General features: G+C 38.5%; 1 protein-coding gene across 2 annotated transcripts in view; it reads left to right on the top strand.

The window, feature by feature from the left end:
- LOC122813471 (serine/threonine-protein kinase TNNI3K) overlaps positions 1–23,152 on the top strand; it is a 2,121,983-nt gene that overhangs the window by 480,729 nt on the left and 1,618,102 nt on the right. The window lies entirely within an intron of this gene.

The following is a 23,152-nucleotide window of genomic DNA, read 5'->3' as shown; positions in this document are numbered from 1 at the left end:
CCCCCTGCCTTCTCAATCTCACATCTGCCTAACTTACCTGATTTCCTGATTGCTTCTGGAATCTTCTCCGGGGGTGTAGCTAAGCTCGGGATCACTTTGCTCCCCTACCCTACCCCCATTCCCACCCACCCTACATCAATTGCACTTATAGTCTCCATTCCTTCCTCTTCCCATCAGCTCAGCCTCACACAACATACTTCCTGCTTGTACCCCATCCCCATCCACCTCACTTCCTCACCTACTCAATTTCACTCCCTATACAAACTCTCAATCATCCCCTTTAACAATGCAACTGCTATTCTTTGCCACTACACTACTCTTTTACCTTTCAGATGTAACCTCATTTCACTCAAATCAATCCTATCTCCCAAGCCCACTTAAAAGTTCCCCACCTCTGCCTCCCACACTAATCTACTAACTACTTCATACTCAGCTATCTCTCTATCTCTCTTTAATTTCTCCTCCTCCAGTTTTCACAAATTTTCCCTACTTCACAACCAGTTATCCACAAATCCAAACCAAAAACCATCTTCTTCCTCTTACCATATACTCTACTCACATGTCTTGCAAATAACCTTCTACTCTCTGTGACATCTGCCCTAACCCAGGCTCTCAGTCCTTTCATCATCCCTCCACTCCCACCCCTTCTGTTCACATCCCTAACCATACCCATACTCAGATACAACAGACTTCAGCTCATAAACACCTATCTATATATTCTATAAATATTCAAAGTCTAACTAAAGATCTTAGAGCTACATAATTGGATAGCACATACAAACCCTAACATCCTTGCCTTGTCCGAAACTTGGCTCAAGTCACACATCACTAACAATCAATGAATTACTGACACCTGATTACAACATCTATTGTGCTAATAGATCCCCAAAAAAGGTGGTGGTATAGCCAAACTTTACTCAGATAGCCTAAATCTCTCTCCTGCCACTATCCCCATCCCAGACTTCCATCTTGCTGAACTTCTCATCCTAAACTGTCATCTAAATCTACACAATAAACTTGCTGTCATCTCCATCTACATCCTCCCTGGAAATAATATACCCACCCTCAAAAATATTCTATCCTGGTTTAGCCACAACTTAGACTATGAAACTCTAATTCTTGGTGATGTCAGTATAGACTGGTCCAAACTTACTAGTAACTCTCCTCAATCTAGTATCAACCTACATGGTTTCCATCAACTGATTACATCCTCCACCCATTTCAATAAAGACTTATCTCCTAGCTCCACCATTGACTGGATACTCATTAACTCCCCCCACCTCTACCATGGCCCATGTACCCTACCTGACTCCTTAAGTGATCACCTCCCCACCTCTATCCTCAGACACACCTCCCAGGTACATAAACTCCACCTATATAGAGACTGTTGTAAGCTCTCTAACTTCAATAACACCCAATGTTATTCCATACTATCTAGTTTTGATTGGTCCATCCTTAAACACATCCCTCTTGATGATGCAGTCAGTAAATTTAACAGCATTTTCCTAGATACGCTTAATTCCCTTGCTCCCTCCAGGAAAATTAGAATTAAATCAAATTATACTCCATGGCTCTCCAAAGATAGTAGAGCACTGATGCATAACAAGGAAAGCACCTGGAAGGCATGGTTTAAAACTAGGCATATTCCCCTTCTACATAAATACAGACAACTACATAACCTAGTCAAGAAATTAGTCACTGAAGACAAAGAAATCTTCCTACATCTCTTCTCAACTAGATAACAGGTCCAACAATCGCAAATTCTGGACTAATCTTAACAAAATACTCTACCCTGGCAGCCCTTCTAACCCCTCACTTTACCCCAACAAATCACCTCTGGAAATTGCTACCCTACTCAACAAACACTTCATTGACACTATCCAAAACCTCACTCACTCTAACACTAACACTGCAACTACCACTTCCCCCATCAACCCCCACAACCAGAATCTCTTCTCATTTACATCTGTGTCAGTGTCTTACATTAAATCTCCTCTTCTAAAACTTAAACCATGTTCTCCCTCTACCGATAACCTACCTCCTACATTCCTCAAACTTTCTGCAGAATCTATAGCCTATCCTATATCCATTCTCATTAACAGATCTATACAAGAAGCTACAGTTCCTGCTATCTGGAAATCCTTCTTTACTATCCCACTACATAAGGGTGGCAACTCTACTGATCCATCTAACTATCATCCCATTGCTATTCTTTCTCCCCTCTCTAAGATACTCGAGAAATGCATTCACTCACAACTTCTCAATCACCTCCTCCAACACAACCTTCTCACTGCCACTCAGCATGGGTTCCATCCCTACCACAGCACATCTACCGCCCTCCTATCTTTCACACATAGCATAGCCAAAGCCCTTGATAACAATTAACTAATATCCTGCCTCTTCCTTGACCTTTAAAAAAGCCTTCGATACAGTCTCTCACTCTATCCTCCTTATTAAGCTATCTAACCTCAATCTATCTTCTACCTCCCTTGCCTTGTTCTCCAGCCATCTCTGTGGTAGGCAGCGTTCTGTCAAACGGCTCTCCTCCTGCTCTCCCTATATATCTGTTCCAATGGGTGTTCCACAAGTTTCTGTCTTTGGTCCCCTTCTATTCAACATCTTTACAAATGAACTCTTCACCTCTTGCAGACAATTTTCTCTCATACAATATGCAGATGACTCTACACTCATCTCCATCTCCAGTAGTATTACAGACCTTCACACCCTTACTCAAAACTCCTTTCTATCCATAGAGAAATGGTTATCTGACAATCATCTTATCCTTAACCCCAAGAAGACCAAGCTCTTGCTCTTTCTTCCCCGCTCACTTTCAAACTATAAATCCACATTTACTATAACATCCTCCAACAACACTATCATAAAACCTGAACCACACACAAAACTATTAGGCATCATTATTGATGACGAACTCAGATTTAACTTATACTTACTGCAAGGAATAAAAAAAACACACCAGAAACTTGGCCTGCTTTATCACAACAAAAGATTTCTTACTCCAAATGCTAGACTCTCCCTAGTCCAGTCCTTCCTCCTTTCCACACTTCTCTACGCAGCCCCAGTACTAACCAATATACAAGCTACTACCTTGAACAAACTGCAAGAAACTTACCACAAAATTGCAAGATTCACTACTAATTCCCCCTACAACTACCATCACTGCCTTGCCCTGAACTCATTACAATGGCTCGAATTCCCTCAACTACTGCTATTTTCTCAATTTCAGGTTATACACTCCATTCTATACAGACCTTCTTCCTGTCCAGCTCTCACTACTTTTTTTATCTACCTACACCCCTTCCTAGAACCCTCCACACCTCTATCCAGCAACTTCTGAATGTAGATCATCCAAAGAAGAACGTAGGCAAACTACTATACAACTGCTCAGTAGCCCACACTTGGAACAAACTTCCTCTACACATACGCTCCGTCATACACCCTGCACACTTTAAAAAGGAACTCAAACTTTATCTTCCCAATACCAAATCTTGTCCCTGCTTAGAACCTACCTAATTCCCCTTTATCCAATGGTGCGTCTTCACTCTGAGCTCCTATAAGCAAATATACCTTCCTAGGAAGCCTAGGAAATAAATCTAATCACTTGTATATAACTTGTTTGTACATATATCAAAAATAGTTCATTTGTTTATTTCATTGTGATTTTTTTCTTAGGGTAGTCTAATTATGTTTGATTTTGATCAAAGTAGTACTAATATGTTTTGGGAGTGTCACTTGGTATTTGCTATTTTGTTACCTATGTAATCCTTAATTTTTTTGTAACTGGAGCTTTTCTCCTCCATTCTTCACTGAAAATGGGCCTCTGGCCCAGCTGGACCAACCCGGATAACAAATGTCAATAATAAAATAAAAATGGCAACAATGTCTTCCTTTGTGCTCTTCATCCACTCCAGCTATATGAGGATTCCACACTCTAATACCACAATGTTCCAAATATTGGTAGCAAAGCCAAACCTGACACCAGAGAGTCACCTTCTCAATGAACTATCCAAATAGATTTCTGGTGAACAAATCAAAACACCTGCAGCTGTCTGCCATCAGCTTGCAAGTGCATGCAATAAATAGTTAAAACTCATTAATGCATGTCCTAAGCAACACAATTATTATATGAAATGGTGACAATATGTGGTGCAATACAGAAACACACAAAATGACAAATATGAATTAGTGGTGTAATAAATACATACATACACAGAACAGCTCCTAAAATTAACATATAAACATTGTGCTAAATGAAAAGATGGAAAATCTTGTGGATCAAAGTGGACTGGCTGTGGCTAAAGCTAGATTATGTGCCTGTATAATAGGTTTCTCTCTCCAAGTATGTTGAAAATATGCAGCAGTTTGATGCTAAGCGTCTGCAGCTAGATTCAAAAAGCAGATGGTAGGTGAATGTAATTAGTGGAGATGAATGAAGTTCTTAACAGACTGTACTTCAGTTTTTGTGTTAATCAATTTATTTATCTATATTTTTGTTTTCTTTGCTGTTTGTTTAATTTATTTTTTGACTGGGTTAATCCCTTTAAACATAGTATGTTCATGGAAGACCCAAAGGTGAATTCATATTTACTAGAAGAAAATCCTCTACTCTTTCTGATATATGCTGTGACACTGCCAGCCCAGCTATCTGGGATTTTGTAAATAATCATATGTCATTTGTGAATAGTAATATGATTCATATGCTTGTCTTAAAAATGTAAGAGAACTGCATGTTATGCACTGGGCTTCAAGAATGTAACAACAGTGTACCCTACTAGAAAAGAACAGGAATGTATATAAACTATATATCTGTGCAAATGTATCCTTTAATAGTAGAAGCTGAAAAATACAGAGTTAACTTGCAAAACTTCAAGTAAATAAGTTGAAAATGTTTTACAATTGTGTTTATCTCTCAGTTTTACTGAAGGAGATAGGATGACTAGAACTAGAAGTTTCTTCCTATAGTCTTGAAACAAAAATAATTATTACGTTTAAAATGTAAAGTGTTTTTATACCTCTGTGACTTCCTAGCAGCTGCACATCTGAGAGATAAGTATTTTTAGTATCTGGTTAGCCTGGGAACTGAAGGCAGGTGACAAACCATGATGTCATCCGAGCTAACCCAGCAGTAATATGTGATATTAATTTAAGAACTCTCCCAGAGACAGAGTATGCATTTTGTATCTTGTCTTGGGCCTAGAAACATTTATTCAGCACTTTTTATCTAGGGCATAGTATATTTTACATATAGATAGGAATATAGTAAAGATTAGCTTAGATTTTTTCTGTATTTATTTGAGACTGTCCTGCAATGTTTTTTAAAATATTCCCCATGATTCTGAACTCTGTAGTAACTGTGTTGTTTGAGTGTTGTCTTGTTCTTTTATTATTTATTATTAAATATATTTAACATTTTAATTGTGGCTGATTTGTTTAGAGATATTTAATCTCTTAGAGTATTTGCATATGTATTTGGTGACACTGTACAGGGCACTCCTAAATAGCCTTGAAAGTCTTGGTCACACTTACCATTTGGATAATAGTAAAATTACACAGTAGGTTTGGTCACCCTTTGTAAAGGCCTTAAAAGTAGTTGATAAGTAGTAGCTGGTGGCAGCAGGTGCTAACTTATAGTCTGGGTAGAAGGGGGCATAGTTAGTAAATCTTTGCCAGCCTTCCCCAGGTGTGTTTGTGTGCTTGTATATAAATCAGATCTCAAAGTGTGTGTGTGTGTGTGTGTGTGTGTGTGTGTGTGTGTGTGTGTGTGTGTGTGTGTGTGTGTGTGTGTGTGTGTGTGTGTGTGTGTGTGTGTGTGTGTGTGTGTGTGTGTCAACTACTTAGGCAGGGACACGAAGCACTGGTTGTACAGAGAGGGTGCTGGAGGTTTTGGCTTGGCCACTCAGCTGAGATCTCAACCCTATAGCTGTGCCAGTGGGGAGTCTTACTGGGCATCTGGAGAAAGAGGCAGAAATCAGCCCCAGACTGACAGTGATCTCTGTCTGTTCTTAAGGGAAATTGTACTTTACTGTGTGTGTACTTGTCATCCTCCCAATGCGTACATCCCTCACTGGTGCTAATGGTGAGGATTGAGGCTCCTTGATTATTGGGCCAGTGCAGGGGTCATATATGCAATAGGTATGTTTAACTCCATATAAGTTGCCACTAGCTCACACACTCATCTGAAGGGTGCATCACCACTCAACTCTTGCACTGCAGTGTTAATATCAACAAGAAAATCTAACACCTCCTGTGGAAACAGAAGTCACAGCCTTCTGATAATTCCAGCATCAAAAGGAAGTATGCTATCTGCTGAGCCAATGACACTGATAGTGACCTTTGAAATTTGGAATGCAATACCTGTGATGGCCCTATTAATAATGGGGAGTTTTTTTTCAGTTAAGCACTTATGTATAAGTAGCTATATTTCACATTCTATAAGGGCATTTTTGGTCTTCCATTCCTTGAGAATCTGCAAGTTACTTTTTGATTTCTGAAGATTCAAGCTTGCATCCTATCTGATAAGAAGAGATTCAGTGGTGCACCCCTCAGCATCTACCTTACCAACATTCAGGCATCAGGAGCCTGAATATGTTACCTGCTTACATGACTGGATTACATGGAACATTCCACCAAAACTGGTCAAATTCAAGTGCAAGTCACTAAATGCAATGGAAGCAGGCAAAAACCATGCTTGTGTTAAGATGCATCTGGTAATGTGGGGAGATAAAGTCTAGAGTATGACTCCAGGTGACCTGAGTTCTGTTAGTGGCTCTGGTACCTGATGGATGTGATGGGGGAGGATAGATATGCCCCATCCTTTGGGGGAAAGATGTAGCAGAACACTTCCACAGTCCATTGAAGAAGAAGTGATGATGCAAATGCACTGCCTGGGGGGCAAAGCTCACCAAGAGAATACTTGTGGTAACATTCCAGTGTGGGCTTGCTGAAACATGAACATGCATGGATAAGGTGTTGCAGGCTTCCATTGTGATGCAGATTGTACATCAGCAATACAAATGCCCTAAATGCTGAGAAGTTTGTAAAGACATAGCAGCCTCATGGCTGCCTGAATTATGGCCTCCCTATAGCCTGTTATCCTGATCCTCAGTGAAATTCACAGATAACAGAAAGGATGGGATATGCCCAGTTTGTGTGGTGGGAGTCTTGGGGGTCAGCAGGAGCTGGGTCAAAAATCAAGTGGAGATAAAAACATTCTTGTATTTGTATTAGTTTGTGTAGGTTGAAAAGTAATATCAAAAATATCAGATCTGGAATGAAGGAAATGTAGTGTGTTTTTACACTAATAGCTAATGCACAGCTAGCTGGAAATTAGTAAAGAATTATATGTCATTTGTATATCAAACTGATTTATACAGATGCTTGTGTTGAAAATGTATTTGTAAAGATGCTTATGTTAAAAAGTATCAATAGTGTGCCCAGCTGGAAAGAAAAGAAAAGAAATGTACATGCATTATTGTAATTGTTTAAATGTATATATTGTAACAGAGGATACTGGAAGATAAGAGGTTAAGCTCAGTCCTAGCTAACTTTGGAAAAAAGCTGAAATTAAATCAGACCATAAAATTGTATCTTATAGTTCTGATTGCAGCCAGAGAGGAAATGTCTGAAAGAAACATGACTTACTAGTTCTGTAGGAGGAGTAGAAGTGTTAAAATTGTTTTATGCCTTCCAGGAGCTGTAGCAGATCTTAACAAGGCTCTATGTGTGTATATTATTGATACATAGGTGCTAAATCCTGACAACTTCTAGCCAAAGGGGATATTGTTTGAACCAGAAGTTATATGACTAGATGTGATGTCATCCTAGCTATCCCAGAAATAATATTTAGATATTATATTGAGACGTCTCTCAGTCAGATTGGACAGTCTGTTTCTTTTGACCTGACAAGGAAGGTTCCCTCACCTACTTCATCTTGTCTTGCTCTAGTAAGTGAATCAGGGACTAGTAACTCAGATTAGTCAGGAAAATATAGTGACATTAGTTAAGTACTGTTTTTCTGTAACTGTGTGAATCTATTCATCTGTGTTATTTTACTCTTTCCTGTGGTTGAAACTCTGGTGTTTACTATAAATAGATATTTAGTATTTTCCTGTTCTTCTATTATTTACTATTAAATAGATTTAAATGTGTCATCGTGGCTGACCCTTTTGGAAAATATTTAACCTTTGAAAGTATTTGCATATATTTATTTGGTGATACCTGCAGCCACTCTTGAAAGCCTGACTGGTCAAAATTAGCATTTGTACCATTATTAATTTCACTCATTATAATTGGATACCCTTTTAAGAGCTTTACAGTAACTGACTGGAGGCAGTGAATCTACCTTATAGACTGAGCAAAGTTGGTAGAGCAGGTAATCTGTGACAGCCTTTCTCAGATTTGTGTGTGTGTGTGTATGTGTGTGTGTGTGTGTGTGTGTGTGTGTGTGTGTGTGTGTGTGTGTGTGTGTGTGTGTGTGTGTGTGTGTGCTACTTGGAGCAGGGACACCAAGCACTGCTTTTATAGAGAGGTTGTAGAGGGCTTGGCTTGGACACTTGGCCAAGGACCTAACCCTACAGCTGTGCCAGTGGTGAGCCTTACTGGGGACCTGGTGAGAGACAGAGATGGAAAGCCAGACCCAGTGCTGAGTGTGTTCCCTGTGTGCTCTTAAGCCAAATTGTGCTTGATGCAGAGAGGTCTGCATCTGGAAATACTGAGTGTATCCATTTTTGTTCCAAGTGACTGTCACTCTCCATTGCCAGTGGTGAAGATTCAGGCTCCTTGATTACTGGCCACAGTGGGGATATCACAAAGACATTACCTGATTAATATAGTTCAGGAGACTATGATGATGCATATGTATATTTTTCACAGTGATTTCTGCAGCAGTGAAATAAAATGCAGGACAGTGGACAAGAATCAAAGACATGGTGTACACTTCTTGTAGCAAGTCTACAGAAAATGCAAAGAAAACATCAAGTCTTTATTCAGAGACAACTAAGTATTAAGGTTACAGAAGTGATGCATTGCTGCATATTAAGCGGGCCTGTAGTACTCATCACATATGCATATGAACTACACAACATGAATAAGCAGATTGACATAATTCAAACAGTGTTATAATGCTTACAAAAACTATGCACCCAGAGTGTATGAAATATTAGTTAAGGCAATTCACATGTTGCTATGAAAGTACAACTTTTTATTGCCTCAGATGCATATCATGCAGGCTCACACATATGAAATTGCACCAGTGTTCCAACGTAAAGCAGTCATTGGTGTTGTAGCACAGTAGCACTATAACTACTCCAACAGGCAAGTCAGAAAACACAGTAACACTAAGTAATGCATGTATTTCTATCAATCAAGTAATATATACCTCTCTCTCTCTATTTATCTGTGTCTCTCGCTCTGTCTCTAAAATGTGTGATGGACATGTATCTTTACAATCCATGCTGTGATAAAAATCTTTAGCTAGCCTAGATAGCAAACTAGTTCATCATCTAACTAAACACATTTTCAAGCATTTATCAACACTCTGTTACCATCATCACTTTACCCATGTCACTATTAAATAAACCTAAAAATATGAGTAAAAAAAGATTTTTTTAATAAAGAATGCTTTTTATTCAGTCACTCTAAATATTAAAAAATATAAAGGAGAAGAGTAAAAACTTTGCAAAAGAATCACAGACCAGCTGATTTAAAGCATCTGAGGTTGGTTTTGCTGATTCTGGTAATGAGGTACCTGAAAAAGTAGCAGGAATCAGCAAAACCAACCTTGAATCTTTTTCTTCTTCTTTCGGCTTTTCCCGGTTAGGGGTCGCCACCTTGAATGCTTTTCTGAAACCAGCTTGTCTGTGCTTCTTTTGCAAAGTTTTCACTCTTTTACTTGTTTTTTTTTTAGAGCAACTGAATAAAAAGCATTCTTTATTAAACAAATATTTTTGTTACTTATATTTTTACTTGAAAACTAAAAAGGTGGAAAGTCAACAATGCAGGCAGCACCTACATCCAGTGGATAGCAATAATTATGCATTACATAGTATTTCACAACCCTGGACAGCTGAGTGCTTCAAGGAGTGTGACAGAATCCCAGAGAGAGAGAGACACACACACACACACACACACACACACACACACACACACACACACACACACACACACACACACACACACACACACAGTCTAATAATAATAATAATAATAATAATAATAATAATAATAATAATTAAAGAATTGACTGACTATAAACTATATGCTAGAGAAATAAAAGTAAGGGGAGTACAGCAAAATAGTAAAAACATAACCTTTTCATCAGAAACCTGTAAGAAAAGAAAAAGGCACACCATTCAAATGACTAAACTGTAAATTGTATGTATGTGTGTATGTATGTATGCATGTATGTATGTATTGCTCAGTCTATCTGCCTGTCTATCCCTCTATCTATTGTGTTTATTGACCAGATAAGTGGGGTGGTTATCTGACCCTTTACAGCCATAACCTGGATACAGAAGTATAATAAGTTACAAAATTAATATGATTATCTAACACAATAGCAGTATTTACATAACTAGTTGCAGTTTACACATCTCACAATTCAATATTACAGTAGTACAGGTTATACAACATTAAGTTATTTATGATGAAATTCAATAGTCAACTTGCAAAGGTGGTACAATGCTGATTTGTCTAACATGTTGGTGCACCACCCTAACAGCAGAGAAGTTAAGATTAAGGTATTGAAGGAGAAATTATAGAGAAGGTATCAGTTGTATTAGGTGAAGAGGAAGAGCAGAAGAAGGAGGGAGTGGAGGAAAGCAAAATAGGAGGAGAAAATACCAAGAATGCAGTGATTTTTTTATGTGCAGTGATTTTTTTATGTACATATTTCAATAATTTGATTAAAAATGGTAAAATACACATACAAACTGTGATTGCTACAATTCGGTCCCCCAAAAACATAACTACCTGTATGTTTCAGATGAATGAAATAATGATTAAAAAGCATACAAACATTAAAAATAAGAAATAAAACACTTACCTAATCAGTATAGAAGGTCATACACACCACTACAGTGATCAGAAAGTTTGAAAGAAATGCAACCCTGAAACAGACCCTGGGATGCAGAAAATGCTTCCAGGAGTGGTAAGCCTTACCATGAGCAGATAACCTTTTGTGGTAACCCCTTCACATCTGGAGACTGCCCTACTGTGATTTTTTGTGTGCAAAAGCATCATAGCAGTTGGCAGTCCTGCCAGCCACATTGCACGGTAATGAGGCAGTTCAGGACAGTGGCTAATACTAATTAGCCATGTGTTCTGTTCTGGAAATGCATATGGCTACTGATTAATTCGGACAATCATTTGGCTGCATAAATTACCAGTCAGCCAAGTTTAACTTGGCCCAAAGACTGGTTGTCCATTAAAGACAACGAAATAAGCATCAGTACAGGTAAGTTCAACAAAGTTAATTTAGGACATTGGGGGGGGGGTTGTGAATGTGAACATGTATGTGTGGCAGTGTTTTCATTTATGTAGTGGTATGAATGAAGTCAAATATTGTATGTGTGATATATATATATATATATATATATATATATATATATATATATATATGTGTGTGTGTGTGCATGTGTGTGTGTGTGTGTGTGTGTGTGTGTGTGTGTGTGTGTGTGTGCACGTGTGCGTACATGCATGTGTCACTGTCAAGATTTTATAAATGTGAAATCTATCAGCTTTTGTGCAAGAGGCTGTACCCCCTAAAGCCTGGCATGGGGGTATTACCTGCCCACATCCACTTTCTAAATATAATCAGCTAGGAAGTTGCAACAAGTTTTGGAGAAAGGGGAATGAAACTTGGAAAAAAGGGACAGTTTTTCACAGCTATAAAACCTCAACATTCAGTGATTTTGATTTATTAGTGTAGCCCATGTATATGAGTTTATGTGTATGCGCATCCCCATTTCTGGTCAATGTACCCAGAAGCATAGTGAGGGTGGGGGGGCATAGAGGGCAGCCAACCTGGTGCAATGTACGTTATCAGGATTTGAATGATGGTATGTGCATTCAGAACTGAAGTGCTTCAGCACTCTGGGTGTTAGACAGATTTGTATAAATAAATTTACCATAACAGTAGATGTTCAAATATATCAATGTGGTAGCTTCCTTAGCTATATGGGTTATATCCTCCATAGGCTATAACAGTCAGCCAGCTTCCAAAGCCTAAGGGCACCTCCCATGTGCCCAAACTGCTAATTGTTTGAGCTAAGCAGGAGGAAATCAGTGGTCTGGGCACCAAGCCCTTCAAAACTGCCATGCCAACTGAAAGAGGGGAGGCTAGGGTGTTGAAGAGGACAATGCTAGGAAAATAAAACTCACAGCCCTCAACCTGTCAACAAAAATCACACCAGATAAAGGGGGATAAAGGAAGGGAGTTGCTACTGCAGCAGTGATCTACTCAAACATCTAGTCTTATGGTAAGTGTATGTACATATCTGTACTATATTCATAATTAGATCACTGCTGCAGATATACAGGTAGATTACCATAGCTTATAAAGTTTGGATGGAAGAAGGATGAGAATCCATGAGTCCCTGGTGTATGCTCTCAGCAAAGCCAGCTCTAGTCCTGGAAAAGAAATCTAGTTTGTAGTGCTTTGTAAAGGTATGTACAGCGGACCAAGTAGCTGCCTCTACAATATTTCTAGATTCAACCCCTTTCCAAAAAGCCACTGAAGAAGCCAAGGGTCTAGTAGAATGTGTCTTCCCCCTGCCTGGAATTGATTTATTATGATGGGAGTTAAAAAAACAAGCAGCATGGGACAATCATGTGGAAAAAGTCTGCTTTGATACTGGTTGCCCTTTCTTCTTATCTTCACAAGAAATGAATAACTAATTAGAAATTCTGAAGACTTTATTTCTGTCAAGGTAACATCTGAGTTGTTGGTAAATATCCAAAGTCTGAAGAATCCTTTCACCTTAATTTTTAGGTTCTGGAAGATGGGAGATGAATAGGTTGTCTTAAAGAAAAATCAGATACCAATTTAAGCATGAATGACAAGATTTGTTCTCAAGGAAAGCCAGTCTTTATGGAAAAATAAATAAGCCTGACCCACCATAAGAGCTTGTAATGTATTGCAAAAGTCAGAGCAATCAGAAACACTGTTTCCATGTTAAGTGCCTCAACTCAGTTGGATGAGCTGGTTCAAATGGATCAAGCATTAATTTTTCCAAAACAAAATCAAGATCCCAAGGAGGAGCCACCTTCTTTCGAGGTGGTTAGCTATGCAGAACCCCTGTCAAAAAAATTTAACATGGGAGGGAATTAAAAGAGAGGGATTCATGGGAAGACATGCTGAAATGTCCAACAAATGAACTTTGACTGAGGAGTAAGAAAAAGCAGAGGTTAATAACTCACACATCAGAGAAATGCTAGCCTTGAAAAAGTGTTGGTTCTTAAAGTGGCACCAAGCTACAAAATAATTTAAATTGCTAATATTTGATTTCCTAGTAGCAGGTTTCTTTCTCTCCTTTAATACCTGCTGCATGTCCTCAGAAAAAAGATGCCTAAAAGTTATGAAAATTCTATCACCAGACAGCCAGCTGACATTGTTTCAAGCTGGTGGTGTATCAAATAACTCCTGTTACGTGTGAGTAGGTCAAGAATGTGAGGAAGCAGGTGGTAATTGCCCTTGGCCATTTCCAAAAGAACTGAGAACCACTGTTGTCTGTCCAGAAGGGAGTCACTACAATGATTTTGGAGTGTCCTTCTGAATGTTCAGAATGACACTGGATATCAGTGGAAATGGTGGAAAGGCATACAGAAACACTGTTGTCCAAGGAAATGAAAATGCATTTGTTTTCCTGACCTGCTTAAAAGAAGTCCTGGAACAAAATTTTGCCAGTTGTTTGTTGTGAACAGAGACAAAGCGATCTATCTGAGGTGTTCTCCACAGCTCGAAAAAATCTTGGAAGACCCTCTAATTTAATTTCCATTAGTGAGGATATGTCCTGCCCCTGCTCAGCCTGTCTGCCACAATACTTTGCTCTGTTGAAATGTAAGATGCCTCTAGAGTGAGATTGTGCTGAAGTGCTATATCCCAGGTGCGTTTATATTACGCTATCGAAAACTCAGACTGTCGACAGCTTAATAATTGACACGGAAATGTTCAAACCCCCAAGCATGGAGCACACACACAAAAAAAAAAAACACCCAAACACAACACAAATTGCTCTATGCATGGGGGCAAGTCCCCCTGCACCCCCCACACCCCCCACTACTTAAATATACCATCTCCCCTTACGGAGATTTCCATTTACACGCATAATGACTTTTGCTTTCGACATTTTGATGCTGACAATATCAGCTTCGATATTGTCAACCTTCGACAGGGTGAAGTAGACCTTCCCAGGCTACAATGGTTAATTTTCAAATAGGTCATGATTTGGTACTCCCACTGCTTATGTACCACATAACTGTGTTGTTGCCCGGGATCACCTGTAGAAATCCTAGGGACCACAGATGACTGAGACAGTTGAGTACATTCATTACTGCCAATATCTCTCTTTGATGTTTAAGTGTTTTGATATGACTTTTTGTTCCTGCACTTTTACTGTGAAAGACACAGCCTCCCAAGCAAAGTCTGAGGCATCTTTTGTTCCAGACTGTGTTGGAGATGGAAGGGAAAATGGGAGGTCTGGATTCAGATAATACTGGTCCCTCCACCAAAGCAGTTACCCCTTTACAAATTCCAAAACTGGAATTTGAAAAGTCAGAGGGTGTTGACGTGAGACTACACATATTTTAAATATCACTGAATCTTTCTCATGTGGAGTCCAGCTAGTGGAAATATAAGAATCATAGATGCCATGAGTTCTAAAATCCTGCAAAATTCCCTTGGTCAAGTCCTAGACTGAGTGGAAAAATTCAGGAATAGATCTATATATAGATCTTCTTTTCTTTTCTTATTGGAAAAAAACTCTCTGAATTTTAGTATCCAGGTGATACCCAAGGAGTACAATCCTTTGGGATGAAGAAAGACACCAGTTTTGAATTTTCTGCTTAAACTCTGGTCTAAGTAGTTCTCTTACCCAAATAAGAGGTTCCTGACACTTTGAGAAAGAATTTGAACAGATAAGAAAGTTGTGTAAATAATGAAAAATGTGAATACCTTGCAGTCTGCAATAGACTATTACAGGAGCTAGACACTCTATGGACACCCTTGGAGCACAAGATAGCCCAAGTGGTAATGTAGAGAACTGACAGTGTAATCCAGACACAGAAAACCTTTAAAAAGTTTGAAATATGTGGCTGTAAGGATGGGTTGATAAGTGTCCTTTAAATCTAGAGTTACAAAAAAAAAATAAGAAATACTGAAAGGGAAAATAACAAGTTGTGAAGGAGTAGCATTTTGAAGTTTGGAATTTTTACAAACTGGTTGAGAAAATTAAAATCTAGGACTAATAAGCATGAATCATTTTCCTTTCATACCAGAAACATTCTTGAATAAAAAAACCTTTCCCTGCCAGGGATAGGAAAACATGCTGTATTATTCCCTTGAACTAGTCAGAGGCACCGGAAGCTGTTGAAGATTGGGGGGAGGGGGGGTGACAGGTGCACTTAGTCATCTAAAAGGGGAAATTTTTTAAAACTATTTACTACCACAACATAGGTTCACTTGGAGGACATTTTAAGCTTAGCCAATTTCCATTTTGGTGCTTGAATTAACATTTCCTGATTGGTCTTACCTATCCCATGGCTGATAATTGTATATTAGCCCTAGTGAGAATAAATATGATCACACTGTAGATAATTTGAGGGAATCCATGTAAGGGATGCAGCATTTAGGAACTACCTGTATCCATTAATGGCATGAGGGATAGTCCTGGAGTACATTTTCTATTACCCATCCTTAGATCCAAGTTGCATTTGAATATGGACAGGGATGAGGTTTGTTTTTCTTGAATGGATAGTCTGTTCTGCATATATATTCATCTCACTACAACATTCAGTTTAGATGCCTGGACTGAGTATTTCTGATGCCATTTGATTTGCTGATGTTCAGTAGGTCCATCTGTATTAGGTCAGAGGATGCCTTGTATGCCAGACACATCACCTCTAAGCACTCTGTAGGATACTGAGTATAGTGATAAATCCTTGAGGTGGTCCATGTAAGACCTACTGTTTAAGACTTGTATCCTTTTAGTAAGGTACCTCTGTGGGTATTACAATTGTTGCATGGGTCTGGACAGATAGATGCCAAGGTGGGCATTATACAAAATGATTGATCTAATGAGAGCTTTGTATAGGGGGACAATAACATCTCTAGATCTAGTCACAATCAATTTGTTTATAAGTTGTGCAATATAGAAATACTTTCTTATGATTCTGGGCACATGTTGGTCAAAAATTAGGTCACTGTACACACAAGTTCTCAAATGCCAAACAACTGGGTCATTTCTCAAGGGGCATTGTCAATTTGGCAGTTCCTTGGAGTAGATGACTTCCCAGATGATATGGTTATGTATTTCTTGGAGTTTAGTTTCAATTCATGATTCTGGCACCAGTTATTGTTTGTGGCAAACCTTCCTGCATGATGGTTAAGTCATTTGGGGATTCAATAACTGCTCCCAGCTTGCAGTCATCTCAGACTTAGTCGGCTCAAGTCCTTTGGTATTTCCTTTTACTTTTGAGATGTATATGCCAAACAGAAAAAATTCTCAGCACCGAACCCTGTGAGACAGCATTGGTGACTGGTCTCTTCCCCTATTTTGATCTCCTGCATCCTGTGATCAGGCATACATGTATATGTTCTTTGATTCACCTTCCTGATTGTATTAACCTTATTGTATTAAATTATATTCCTTGTATAGTACAGCATCACTTGTTAAAATCTGTCTTCTAGTGAGCAATGAAACAAAATGTATGAACCAATAATAACAAAACTATCCATTTCAGAAAATTTCAACCATAAAAGGCCACTTGAACGTTTGTCTTTACAATCTACCAATATCAGTAAATATGCAACATTTCTGCAGAAGTAAATCATCTAAATAATTCCACATTAAAGGATCTGTAACTAATGAAAAGATTGCTGCTAGCAAACAACTATATTTCATTGTTTCATCTACAAATAAATTGCCTGTTGCTCTTGAAGAATACATTGCCTATTCTACATTAAAAAATGATAAGCTAGTAATTTTGCAATGGGGAATGGATGGCAAACTGATAATGGGTTCATAGTTACTAAGCAAATCCTCCAAAGGAGAACATTCATAGGACTGCATCATCCACTCCCACTGAAGTACAACACAGTCCAGTATCAGTGATCCATCTGCATAGTGTGGGAGTAGAACCCACAGCCTTCTACATCAAAAGTAAGTATACTACCTGCTGGTCTACTAACAATGCAACATCACTAAACTTCTCTTCCCCTGGAGCTCTCAGCTCCTTGTAAAATCCACTTGACACTCAAATAAATCTCTCAACTTTGCAGCACAAGAAATCTGGGAAAAGGTAAAATTTATTTGGGTGGGAAATGGCCCCAAACCAGGGACACATTTTAAATATTGCTTTTATAATCTTAGAAAGTTGCTAAAATAAAGTGTTTTGTGTTAACATGTGTTTCCTGAAAGATAGCAAGACTGAAACTTAAAGTGCTATCATTGTTTAGTGAATTCAGTTCTCACTGATTTGCCAGAAAAACACAAATTTTAAGAGGAACAGACCAAAAGTATGAGCCAAATATTCTGTAAAAATCTGGACAGTGGAGAGCTATGGACTCAACTCCCTGAATCATAAGAGGTGGTATGGGTAGAGAATTCAGGCTCTTGTTTGAGGCTGAGTAACACTAACCATCAGGTATACCTAACTGGGGCATTTTACACACACACACACACACACACACACACACACACACACACACACACACACACACACACACACACACACACACACACACGTACATGCATGAGCACGTGTGTGGGAGCAGCATAACTCCTGCAAATAAAAGAACAAAACTCTCCTTACCGGCATGACTCTGGCAGTACCAGTGGAACAGCGGCAGCATAACCCCTGTAACACAAAGCAATAAGAGAACAAGAACAGCTAGTTTAGTTAGTTCCCCACGCAAATCCACATTAGAGTGAAAACTCCACTTCATTAATTTTTCCCAACAGGTCTTGCAGCTGTAAAATTGGGGGGGGGGTCCCGCTCCCCCTGGCTTTATGGTTTCAGCACCCATGGAACTAGTAGATGCTAAATGACAAAGGGGGGGACAGTAGAGATTGATTTAGTGGATGAAGTGGATTCTCATGAAAAGATGAAAGTGATATCAACTGCCATCTGTACATCTGTCAGATCATTCTCATATCCCATTTGTCTGAGATCATCTGTTGCCAAAGAGTGAGCTGTGGAGCCAGATTTTGGGGAAAGCTTAAAAGATTGCCAGGGGAGGGGGAGATACACTTTCTATATGGTCATTCTGAGAGGCTCCCCTTCCTTTTTGAGCCTCCTTGCCATTGTCTTGTATGGCTGCTTGTCCGAAGTTTAATGAGTCTGCTTATTTTGCTGTTTATAAAACAATCCTGAGTTAGGAATGAAACCTTTAACACACTTTGTAGAAAGAATCCTGAAAAGTCTGAATCACTTCTTGAATACGTTTCCTTCTCTCATCAAGACCTCAGCAGCAGATGGTTCAAAAGCAACCTCCTTGTCAAAGGTAGAATTCAAAACTTCAGCTTTGACATATTAAGGCAGATTTTGAGACTGTAACCATTCGAAATTTCTCATCTCAGACCCGAGAGATCCTGCCCTGGAAAGAGGCATCAGCTAAGTCATACGAGTACTTCAAAGAATGTTTGGTTACTTGAAAAACAGAACCAGTATGAACGTTTAAAGAATATTGACCTTTAGAAGGACGAAAAGTGGCAGTAATATTCTTCATATTTTTAAAAGAAGCAAAATAAACTTTAACATGAGCTTAACTGTTAAGAATACAAAAATAAGAGTGGTATAAGAATACACTTTTCAAAAATCTATCAAAATCTTGCCCATTCTTTTCAAGGTGGGGTTACCATTTACTGAATGTTTGGCTACAGAAGGATTTGACAAGGAGATGAATACAGGGTCAAATTTGGGATTGGAAAATAAGTATTTGTAAGACAGAGGAACCTTAGTTAATCCATGTGCCTTCTTTGGGGCTGCAGACTGGCTGTCAGGCATGCTGCAAGCTAAAATAAAAACATACTATGAAGCTGGAATGACAGGAGGAACAGCAGTAGGTTGAGGAAATTCCAATTTTAATAAAACATAATATTTTTTGTTTTCGAAGAAACTGGAATGTCATGTTGTCCCCACTGAAAAAAAAATGGTTCATCCTAGAAACAGTTTCAGAAAAGGAAAATTCTCCCAAGGAAATATCAAAAGATATACTCTCCTCAGAGTCAGAATATGTTGCCTGAGGAGAAAAAAAAACATGAATTTGTTTCTTCAAAAGCTATTCCCTGTTTTTCACATGGCAATCTTCAGAAACTGAAGAATTTATTTTTATCCTACCAGAAGATCCATAATGAGAAGGGGTAAGAGCTTGAACTAAGCTCTGAGCTAATCCCAGAAAAATCTTCCATATCTAAAGTAAATGAAACGGGCGTAGATAAATGTTTAAGTTTCAACTTCCTTTTGACAGGAAAATCCAAGGAAGCAGGCAAGCTTATGTCAGAGATATTACTCAGGGAGATAGGCATCTTAGACCAGCTAGGCAGAGAGACATTCCCTGTTCCTTCCTCTGAGACTGACAAGAGTGGTTCTCCCATGTCTTCATTCAACACTGGAACAGCTACAAAGGAATGTGGAAAATGCATAAATATAGGTGCAAATATAGAAAACTTCTGGAAGAACCTCAAGTTGATCTGGATCAAATGCAGGAATGGTTAAGGAGAGGTGAATTCGAACCAAGAGATGAAAGGTTAATATTGGCGGCCCAAGATGGCAGGCTACGTAAACATTGGTTGACAAAGTCCATTGAACATGTGGGAAAAACAGACCAATGAAGGTTTTGTAAAACAGAATTGGAAACAGTCGCACACCTTTTTGTTGGGTGTGACATACCAATGGCAGAAGGACTATATACTGAAAAGCATAATAATGTGGCAAGACTGTTGCACTTGAGACTGTGCAACCATTATGGTACTGAAGTGGCATGAGCCACAAAGCATCATAAAAAATGATGACGTCTACATCACATGGGATCACCCATTACCAACAGTGGCTCTCTTTCTAATATGATCACCTTGTCATCAATGACCATCACCTATTCAGACATCTCTGTGGCACTATCATAACTGTATCTCTATTATTTACTCAATGGATGCCTTTTGAGTTTGCTTAGCTACACCGCCAGTGTGTACCTCTTACCAAAGCCCAGGGAGGCAAAGTTGCTTTCTTCAATATTTCCAATTTGGGAAGGATCTCATTATCACTATCCCCATTATCTGCTTGTTGTCTTATCCAAAGTGCAAAGACTATTTCCCCTTTGTAGGTTGCTATACACGCAGTCTCTTCTTTTCTTGGTCTAACTGTCCCCCTGGGAGATGAATCCTGAGGGTTTACCCACCAAACTCGTGAAAGTGCAAGTTAAGTTGTTACACAGGAGCAAATCCTTTGATACAATAACAGCCAGTCATCGGTTCTATAATATCCAGGTCATGGCCAATCATTTTTTGCAGGATGGTATTCTAATAGGATCCCCCTGCAGAGACAGAGTTTGTGTCAGTGGTGACTATTACTGGGGACTCATCGCTGAGGTCTGACTTTTTACTGAAAACTTCTCTTGCTAGTTTTCCAGTTTATGCCAAAAAGCCGTGCCATCTTCCCTTGGAACACCTCCCTCCCCATTCAGAATACCACGCTGCTGAAACTGAGGAACATATTTTCTTTGCTTTGTTTGGAAATTCATTTCACCACCCTATTTGCCTTAGTCTTGCTTTCCCTTTGGCTTAAAAGTTGGAACTATACTGCTGTGTGACTTTTATTTATTTATTTTTTAATTCTCTTTATACAGCTCTTATATCTCTTTTGTTGGGTTTCTGATTTTGATTTCAGGGTATCTTGGCTCGTCTCTATGGTACACCTTCTTTTGAGATTTTGATTGTTAGTTTTCCTTGTAAGTGAGATAGTCTGCTTTGCTCAGTTCCCATTTTCACTATGCCATGATTCCCTGCTTTGTTGTTTCTACATATGTATGCATTTGGGACCTAGAGAGAAGTCTATAGTGCTTTAATAATGATTACATTACTACATTGTAGCATCACATAAAATATTCTTGTAGATTGAAGTGAAATTGTATTTCCTTTGTATCAGGTATTTTAATTTCTAGTTGAAAATAGCTTCACGTACAATATCTATTAGTCATATGGATTGTGAGAACAAGCTTCCTTATCAGTGTCTTTCTACCTTGTCACATTGTATTTAGGCAACATATTGTGTTCATGTAGAATTATCTAGAAGCAGCCTTTTTTTTCTTGTGTCTTGGTTTCTAAAATCACTGCATGTCTTATACATCAAACCTCATCCTTACAAGATCATGGAGAAAATGAACAAGGTTCCTGGAGATAATGCTTCATTGAAATTAAATTCCTCTGAAAACTGCAAAATTAATTTCAAAAAAGCAAAACAACTCACTTCTGCATTTCAGTAACATTTATTTCTATGGTTCATTTTAATGATGGCCTTCACTTTATAGAAAATAAAATAAGTGCACCACAGAATGCAGCATACATTATTTTTGTGAGCTGGATGGTGGTTTTTGAAATACAAAAATCTGTAACTGCATTGTCTGGCTTTTTGTAAGAGGAAGTATGTTTCCTTTCCCATTTTGCTGTCCACATTGTGCTGAAACCTGGGGTCATTGTTTCATTCTAAATGGAAGCATAAATAAGGTCACAGTTTTATTCTGCAACATATAACATGGCCTTCCTTTTTATGTTATGTGGTGCTGGCCAATAATTAGTGCCATTATGGAGCTGACATCTAGCTGCCACATTATAATACACTCTACTAGCATTCCCTGATCCTTCTTCATAGCCTGCAACCTCCATGCATACACTATGCTGAAGGTTTCACTGTAACAAAGAGATGGCTTTTCCTTTGTGCACTACTGTTATGTCCTCTGTGATAATAAATGAAGCAACAGACTCCAGGGTTATTCACATAAATATATTCAGCACAAGACCACAGGTTCGAACATTTTTTTCCTTACACGATGGGATCTTTCCCTTGGCTAGATACTATCCTTGTACTTTCATTCTCCCAGAATAAGCTTATTTTCTTTTATGTTGTAGTTTAGAGCATTTCAGCAAATGTCTTACTGAAATCAATAAATAATCCCTTGTTTGGTCCCCTGGTGCCTTTCTCTCTCCTTCTTATTCATATAATAGTTTATGTGAATGTATCTAGCATGAATTCTACCAGAAGAACCAATTCTAAATTCTGTCCTGTAGAGCATTACAGCTATTATTTAACCGTGACTACAAAAGCATTCAGAATACTGTAATAACACAGTTCAAAAGGTCAAAAAACATTTTAACAGCATACTGCAGTATTTTAACATTTGGAAACCACTTAAAATGTATACAGGTCACACAAATGAAACTGCTGGATAAATCAAACACCCAGCAGCATGGTCTGCTACTCCCCCAGAAGCTGTCCGTCAACAGTCAGAATGCCAAGCAGATATCAGCAAGATCAAATACATAATAATAAGTATAGTACAGGCTAAGCCATTTTTGTTCAAGCTTGCCAAATACAAAGGCAATAAAGCAGAATGGATGAGGTCATCAGTAATGTATCACAGATTTAATTCTTAATTACTAACAGCTGGAAAGTGCATACTTATGGCTTTATTTCAATCAATAATTGAAAACAGCAGAGAGAGAGAGTGGAACATGTATGTATGTATCTGTATGTGTGTATATATATATATATATATATATATATATATATATATATATATATATATATATATATATATGGTTTACCATTACAATTTCGCTGTGCAATTGCACGGCTATGAAGTATTCGAACAACAGATGTTCGAATACTTCATATTTCGGCAGGTTATGTGAGCAAACGGTATTAT

Source organism: Protopterus annectens, chromosome 10.part0 (genome assembly GCF_019279795.1).
Source record: "Protopterus annectens isolate FY-2018-M chromosome 10.part0, PAN1.0, whole genome shotgun sequence".
Classification (NCBI taxonomy): Eukaryota; Metazoa; Chordata; order Ceratodontiformes; family Protopteridae; genus Protopterus; species Protopterus annectens.
The sequence above is the reverse complement of the archived record's forward strand: the minus strand, read 5'-3'. Positions and strand labels throughout refer to the sequence as shown.